The 7,679-nt window shown below is 39.4% G+C and overlaps 1 pseudogene; it reads left to right on the forward strand.

Moving 5' to 3' along the window:
- Positions 1-1,592: 1,592 nt before the first annotated feature.
- Positions 1,593-7,679, forward strand: part of LOC101568078 — a 14,724-nt pseudogene continuing 8,637 nt past the window's right edge.

Raw genomic sequence — 7,679 nt, forward strand, 5'->3', positions numbered from 1 at the left:
ACCCAAAAGCAAACAAACAAACAAACAAAAACTAGAACTGAGGATCAATGGAATAAATTAGAAGATGCAGACACAACTAAAAACACACTCAGCCACCTTATTTTTTTATAAAGGGGCCAAACATGTGAACTAGAAGAAAGAAAACCTTTTTAATAAATGGTTTTGAAAAAAAAAAAAAAAAACTGGTTTTCCACATGTCAATGGCTAAAAATAGACCCGTGCCTCTCAACATGCACAAAAGTACAGTCAAAATAGATTAAAGGTTTACATATTAAAATTTAAACACTAAATCTTCTGGGGGAGGATGTAGGTAGAAAACTTAAAGATACTGCAGTAGGTAGTTTATGAAGAAAAATGAAATCACAGGAATTACTTCAAAGAATCAAAAACTGGGATTTCATCTCTTTGTAAATTTATGTAATTGGTACAGGGTCTCACTACACAACTCAGGCTTGTAGTGATCCTCCTGTTTCAGCCTCCCCAAGGCTGGGATTACAGGTGGTCCTCACCACCTGGACTCATTCCCTGGCTCAGTGTACCCCAGGCATAGGACCAGTGTGGCACGTGGGGCCAGGGATCAAGCCCTGGTCCCTGTGCTTGTTAAAGCAGGTGCTTTAGTCCACTGAGTATCTTGCCAGTCTGAGTATTTTTTTCTTTTTGAAAAGTTCCTGCATATCAAAAGAAATCACCAACAGAGTAAAAAGAAAATCCACAAATTGGGAAAAAATTATAGCTGACACTCCCTCAGACAAAGGGCTTCTATCTGGAACATATAAAGAACTAAAAAATATCAGGCCTCCAAAATTCAAAGAACCAATCAAAAAATGGGTATCTGAAGTGAATTTATACTTCACAAATGAAGAGATAAAAATGGCAAATAAGTATACATAAAAACTTCAACATCATTGGTCATTTGAGAGACACAAGTTAAAACAACAGTCAGATACCATTTTACCCAAGAAAGAAAGGCTATCATCAAGAAGTCAACCAATAACAAATGCTGGAGAGGCTGTGGGGGAAAAGGAGAGATTCTGCACTGTAGGTGGGAGTGCAGGCTGGCAAAACCATTTTGGAAATCAAATGGAGATTCCTCAAAAAGCTAGAATTGATGGTCCCATTTAGCCAGCTATTCCCCTCCTAAGTATTTTTCCAGAAGAATTGAAATCATACCAGCAATATATGCACACCCGAAGGGTTGGCCTGATAGCTCAGCAGATTAAAGCACCTGCTTAGGCAGACACAGGGGCTGGGAGTTCGATCCCCAGGCCTGCCATGCCAGCCCCACACAGGTCCCCGGGGTGCCATGAGACAGCGATTGAGACTGGGCATGGTGGTGCACGCCTGTAATCTCAGCACTTGGGAGGCTGAAAACAGGAGAATCTCTAAGAGTCCAATCTACATAGTGAAACCCTGTAGACCCTGTCCTAAATACAGAAAAAAAATTATATATATGAAATATGTCATAGCTAAATCTGAAAAAACACCAAATGCCCATCAACTGAGGAATGGATAAAAATATGTGGTACTTTTACATGAGATATTATTCAGCTATAAAAAAGAAAAACTCCCAGCCTCACCCCGGCACAACAACCATGCCTAAGAGAGGAAAGCGACTCAAGTTTCGGGCCCACGACGCCTGCTCCGGGAGAGTGACCATGGCGGATTATGCCAACTGGGATCCGGCAGTCATGCAGTCTGGACGGATTAAGAAAGCCATGGCCAATGCTGTTCAGCAGGATGTAAAGTCTCTGTGTGGCTTGGAAGCATCCCAGCTTCCTGCAGAGGCAGGCTTTTCTGGGGCTGGTGAACCCTCCTGTGACATCAATGATGGTAGTGATGAGATGGAAGCCCAGGAGGAAAGCATCCAGGAGAGGACCATCTCCAGAAAGAAGAAAAGCAAGAGATACAAAGAAGGCCTAGATGGGGCTGGAGGAGAAGAGTATCCCATAGATATCTGGCTCTTGCTGGCCTCTTACATCCGTCCTGAAGATACTGTGACTTTCCCTGATTTGTAAGAATGCCTGGACTGTCACTTGCACTGCTGCCTTTTGGACCAGGGTGTACCGAAGGCACTACATGCCAGATGCTTCTCTGCCTCTGCGCCTGCAACCAGAATCCATGGAGAAGCTGCGCTGTCTCCGTGTGTGTGATCCGATCTCTGTACCGTATGTACGAACCGTTTGCTGCTCGCATCTCCAAGAATCCAGCCATTCCAGAAAGCACCCCCACCACATTAAGGAATTACAAATGCTTGCTTTTCTGGTGCAGGAAGATTGTTGGGAACAGACAGGAACCAATGTGGGAGTTCAATTTCAAGTTCAAAAAACAGTCTCCTAGATTAAAGAGCAAATGTGGAGGGCAATTGCAGCCCCCCATTCAATATGAAGATGTCCATACCAATCCAGACCAGGACTGCTGCCTCCTGCAAGTTACGACCCTCAACTTCATCTTTATTCCAATTGTGATGGGGATGATATTTACCCTGTTCTCAATTAATGTGAGCACAGACATGCGGCATCATTGAGTGAGACTGGTGTTCCAAGATTCTCCTGTCTGTGGTGGGCGGAATCTGCGCAGTGAACAGGGTGTGCAAGTCATCCTAGACCCAGTGTACAGTGTCTGGCTCTCTGACCGGTTGTGGAGAGCCCACACCGCGGATCGCGGCATCAGAACCAAACCTCCTAGAGACCATGGGGCGAGGCCTGCTGCATCCCTCGGAGCCTGCGCTAGATTACCCCTCCCATCGAGCATGCTAAGATGGCGCCCATTTCCTGCTTCCGCGTTTGCTGTACTTTCCATCTGTGATGATGTAAGATGCCCCCTGAGAATGTAACCAATGATATTGCAATACGTGTTAACCCTCGATTGGATGGCATGGTGATATAAAAGAGACACCCCGCGAGAGAGGGGGAGGAGACAGGAAGAGGGACGGAGAGAGGAACTGTGCTCTCTCGGGGCGCGCCACTCAGGAGAACGATTAAAGCCTTTCCGCCGCACAAATCGTGTTGAGTGCTTTCCTGCTGGACGGGAGGGCGTCCGACAACCGGTGGCATCCGCAGTATCCATTTTCCCTGAGAGCATAGTGACTGCTTCCTGTCCCTTGGGGCAGCCCTGAGTCTAGTCCATTAGTAATCAGATTCCAGTATGGAAGGAGCAGCTGGATGGTATATCTGATTAGTAATGCACATGCTGTTTGGATTCCTGGGGCTTCTATTACAGAAAGGAGAAGGATTCAATCAAAAGGAAGACAACTATGATTTATAAAGATATTTTAAAGTAAAAATTTGCATTTGAAAAGATAAACCTGATCCTGTTTTCTGTGTTAAATCCTAGTTTGGTGCTACTGAGTTCGTTTCTTTATTCTTTCATTCCAGTGGAGAAATGGATGATCTTGCTGTAGGGAAAAATTAAACTCAAGTCTTAAAGCAAGGAAATTTCCCTGTATGGATCAGAGGAACCCCAAGGCTTAAAATTGTTGCTACTGTTGCTTCCAATGTAGCTGCCCCTCAATTCAAGTGAACATTTTCTCTTATTCCTTTACCCATCTCCAGAAATAAAGCAGGTGACAGGGTTTTCAGAATCTTAAAAAATAAATAAATAAAAGAAAAAAGAAAAATTCAAGGTTTTTATAGATAAATAGATGCAACTAGAAACTGTATTGATTAGTGAAAACAATCAGACACACATGTGCAAACATGCTAGTGTGAGAATCTGAAACAGTAAATACAATCTTGGAGGTACTATACATACTGTAAAAGGGAGAGAATTTGTTCCATGGAAAGGAAAAACTGGGATGAGAAAACGATGAAAGAAGAGGAAAAGATGTATTTATGTATATATGCATGATAGTTTATATAACTGTAATGTCGAAGTCTGCTGGTCTTTTGAAAGGTGCAGTTAATGTTTAATTTTTTTTCTTTTTATTCACACTTTCTTGTTTTCTTTGGTTTGAATCCTTATAACTTGTTGATTTATTTTTAAATATTACAAATTATAATTAAAAGAAAAAGTTACAAGTGATATAGATTTTCACTTAACAAAGTAATATGAGTTTCACAGAATTTGTTGTAACAGTGTATTCTTTCAACAAGTTAATCAAATTACCAGATATATGCATGTAAAATTCCAAGAAGAAAAAAAGAAATGTGTAAGAAATTAAGAAGAAAAAAAGTATAAACAATTGAAAAAAGAAGATGAAACAAATTAAAGCATTAACTGCTTCTTTCCATAGATCAGTAGAAATGCACAGTACAGTTGTCCAAACTATCCTGCTTACATACGTAGATAAATCTCTTTTCCCCACTCTCCTGTCCTTCTCCTGAAGTCAGTAACTTTTTCCTTTTGAAAAAATTCATTTCCTTTTCCCAATATCTGTTGTACTGTTCAGATTTCATTTTCTCTTTCAGGTTCTCACACTAAGAAGACAATACAATGTTTGCACATGTGGGTCTGATTTATTTCACTTTAGAATATGTTTTCTAGCTGCATACATTTACCAACAAAAGACTCAAATTTATCCCGTTTTATAATACTCCATTATGTAAAAATACCACATCTTCCTTATTCATTCTATAGTTGGGCATCTGGGTTGTTTCTAGGATTTATCTATAACAAACTGCGCTGTTGTAACATCATGAGTGCCATATATCACTGTGTTACAAGGTTTTCAGTTCTTCTGGAAAAGAACTTAGGGGAATAGCGAGGCTTGAATGGGATCTCCAATCCTAGCTTTTGAAAGAAACTCCACACCACTTTCCATAGTGGTTGTACCAGTCTGCACTCCCACCAGCAGTGGAAAGGGGTTCCTTTTTCTCCACAGTCTCTCTAGCATTTGTTATTGGCTGACTTCTTGATGTTAGCCATTCTTTCTGGGGTAAGATGGAATCTCAGGGCTGTTTTTATTTGCATTTCTCAAATGACTAATGACATTGAACATTTTTTCATATATTTACTCGCCCTTAGTATTTCTTCCTCTGAGAAGTGTATATTCATCTCAGATGCCCATTTTCCAAATGGGTCTCCCAATTTAGGGTCCTGATTTTATTACTATTATTATTCTTTGTATGTTCTAGATAGAAGTTCTTTGTTTGAGGGACAGTCAGCTATAATATTTTGCAAGTTTGTTGGTTTCCTTTTCACTCTGTGGGAGATTTGCTTTGAAATATTCAAAAACATGAGATCCCAGTTGTTGATTCTTTGAAGTATATTTCCCATGCAGTTTGGTTTTCGTTCATGAACTTTCTACCTACCCCTATGTCTTTGAGATTTCTACCTACATTTTTCTCCACAAGATTTAGTGTTTCTCTTTCAATATTTAAATCTTTGATTTATTTTGAAAGTATCTTTGTGCATGGTGATAAGCATGGGTCTACTTTCAACCTTTGGAATGTGGAAAGCCAGTTTTTCCAGCACCATTTATTAAACAGGCTATCTTTCTTCCAGTGAGCGTATTTATCCCCTTTATCAAAGATACAATGTCTAAGTATGTTTGTACTTGTGTCTGCATCTTCTAATCTGTGCCACTGATCCTTATCTCTGTCTCTATGCCAGTACCACGCTGATTTTATCACAGTAGCTTTACAGTATAATTTCTGGTCAGGGACTGTGATATCTCCTGTCTTTCCTTTGTTTCCCAGGATTGCATTTGATATTCTGGGTCTCTTCTGCTTCCAAATGTATTTGAGGAAAGTTTTCCGTAGCTCTGGGAAGTATACTAATGGTATTTTAATTGGGATTGCATTGAATCTCTATAGCAATTTTGGGTATATGGCCATTTTCACAATGTTGGTTTTTCTTATCCAGGAGCATAAAATATTTTTCCATTTTCTCAAAGCCTCTTCAATCTCTTCTCAGAGTAGCATAATTTTCACTGTATACATCTTTTATGTCCTTAGTGAGATTGATTCCTAAGTACTTCATTTTTTTTCATGGTATTATAAAAGGCATAATTTCCCTAATTTCTCTTTCAATGTATGCATCTTTTTTTTTTTTTTTTTTTTTTTTTTCAGAACTGGGGATTGAACTCAGGCCCCTGCGCTTGCCAGGGAAGCGCTTATTCCAGTGAGCCATCTCCCCGGCCCCATTGTATGCATCTTTTGTGTACAAAATTGCTACTGATTTTTGGATGTTGATTTTGTATTCTGCTACACTGCTGAATTTGGTGATTAAATCTACAAGATACTTGGTGGAGTTTTCAGGATCCTCTACGTAGAGTATCATGTCTTTTGCAAATAATGATAATTTTACTTCTTTTCTAATCATCGTTCCTTTTTACTTGTCTCTCTTGTCTAATTGCTCTAACATTTCCAGAACTATATTGATTAGGAATGGAGACATCCTTATGTTGTTCCTGAGTTCAAAGTGAAGGCCTTCAGTGTTTGCCCATTTAGTATGATACTGGCTGTTGGTTTCTCATGGATGGCTTTTATCATATTGAGATATAGACTATCCCAATTCTCTCTAGGTTTTTTTTTTTTTTTATCACGAATGCATGTTGTACTTTGTCAAATTTTTTTTTCTGCGCTGGCCAGAGAGCTCAGCAGATTAAAGTACCTGCTTAGGGAGATGCAGTGCCCAGGGATTCGATCCCCGGCCTGCCATGCTGGCCCCACCTCGAGGGTGCATTGAGACTGGGCATGGTGGTGTGCACCTGTAATCCCAGCACCTGGGAGACTGAAAAACAGGAAGGATCACTATAAGTCCGATCTGTGTAGCAAAACCCTCTAGATCTTGTACTAAATACAGAGAAAAAGAACCTTTTTACCTATTGAGTTGAACTGTGTTTTTTCTTCTGGTTCTACTGATGTGATGTATTACATTTATAGATATGCATGTTTTGAACCATCCCTGCATTTCTGGAATGAATCCCACTTGATCATAATGTATGGTCTTCTTGACTATTTGTTGTAGTCTGTTTGCTAGTATTTTATTGAAAAACTTTGTGTCTATATTCATTGGAGTAATTGGCCTGTAGGGTTTTTTTTTGTTTTGTTTTGTTTTGTTTTTTTAGTTGGATCATATTCTGGTTTTGGAATGAAAGTAAGTCTTTCCTCCAGGAAGGTGTTAGGGAGAATTACTTCTCTTTCAATTTCATTGATGAATTTGAGAAAAGTTGGCATTACATCTTCTCTAAATTTCTTGTAGAATTCATCTGTGAATCCATCAGGATCTGGGCTTTTCCTTGTTGGTAGATTTTTTTTTTCCATTCAAGAGAATTAAATCGTTTATTGATTACATATGATAATGGATGATACACAGCTTCAATCCCATCTATCATTGTATCTGGTACCATTATTCAATTTAGATATATAGGATGTGCCAACAATCATTTTTATAACCAAGTAGCTGACTGTTTGCTTGGGTGACCTTTTCAATGGTCAAAATCAGAGGTCACAACAGTAACTGTCAGTTCTACTATACCAGGGTTTCTGAAGACAATGACTTCTTTAACCGAGAAATTGTAAAGAAATTTTAAATGGAACCTGGCATCACCCTAAAGGAATTCTAACTTCACACTGTTGGGGATGTTAACCAAGATGGCTTCAGAGTAGACTAACTTTACATACCACATTTAAAAAAGACATTTATTCAGCGTCATGATCAGACTATTACATTTAGCAATCAACAGCATGGGTGCAAAGAAAGGTCTACATTAAAACCCTTTGTTGGAATGCTTTACA

Source organism: Octodon degus, unplaced genomic scaffold, assembly GCF_000260255.1.
Source record: "Octodon degus isolate 3935 unplaced genomic scaffold, OctDeg1.0 scaffold00007, whole genome shotgun sequence".
In the NCBI taxonomy this organism is placed as follows: Eukaryota; Metazoa; Chordata; class Mammalia; order Rodentia; family Octodontidae; genus Octodon; species Octodon degus.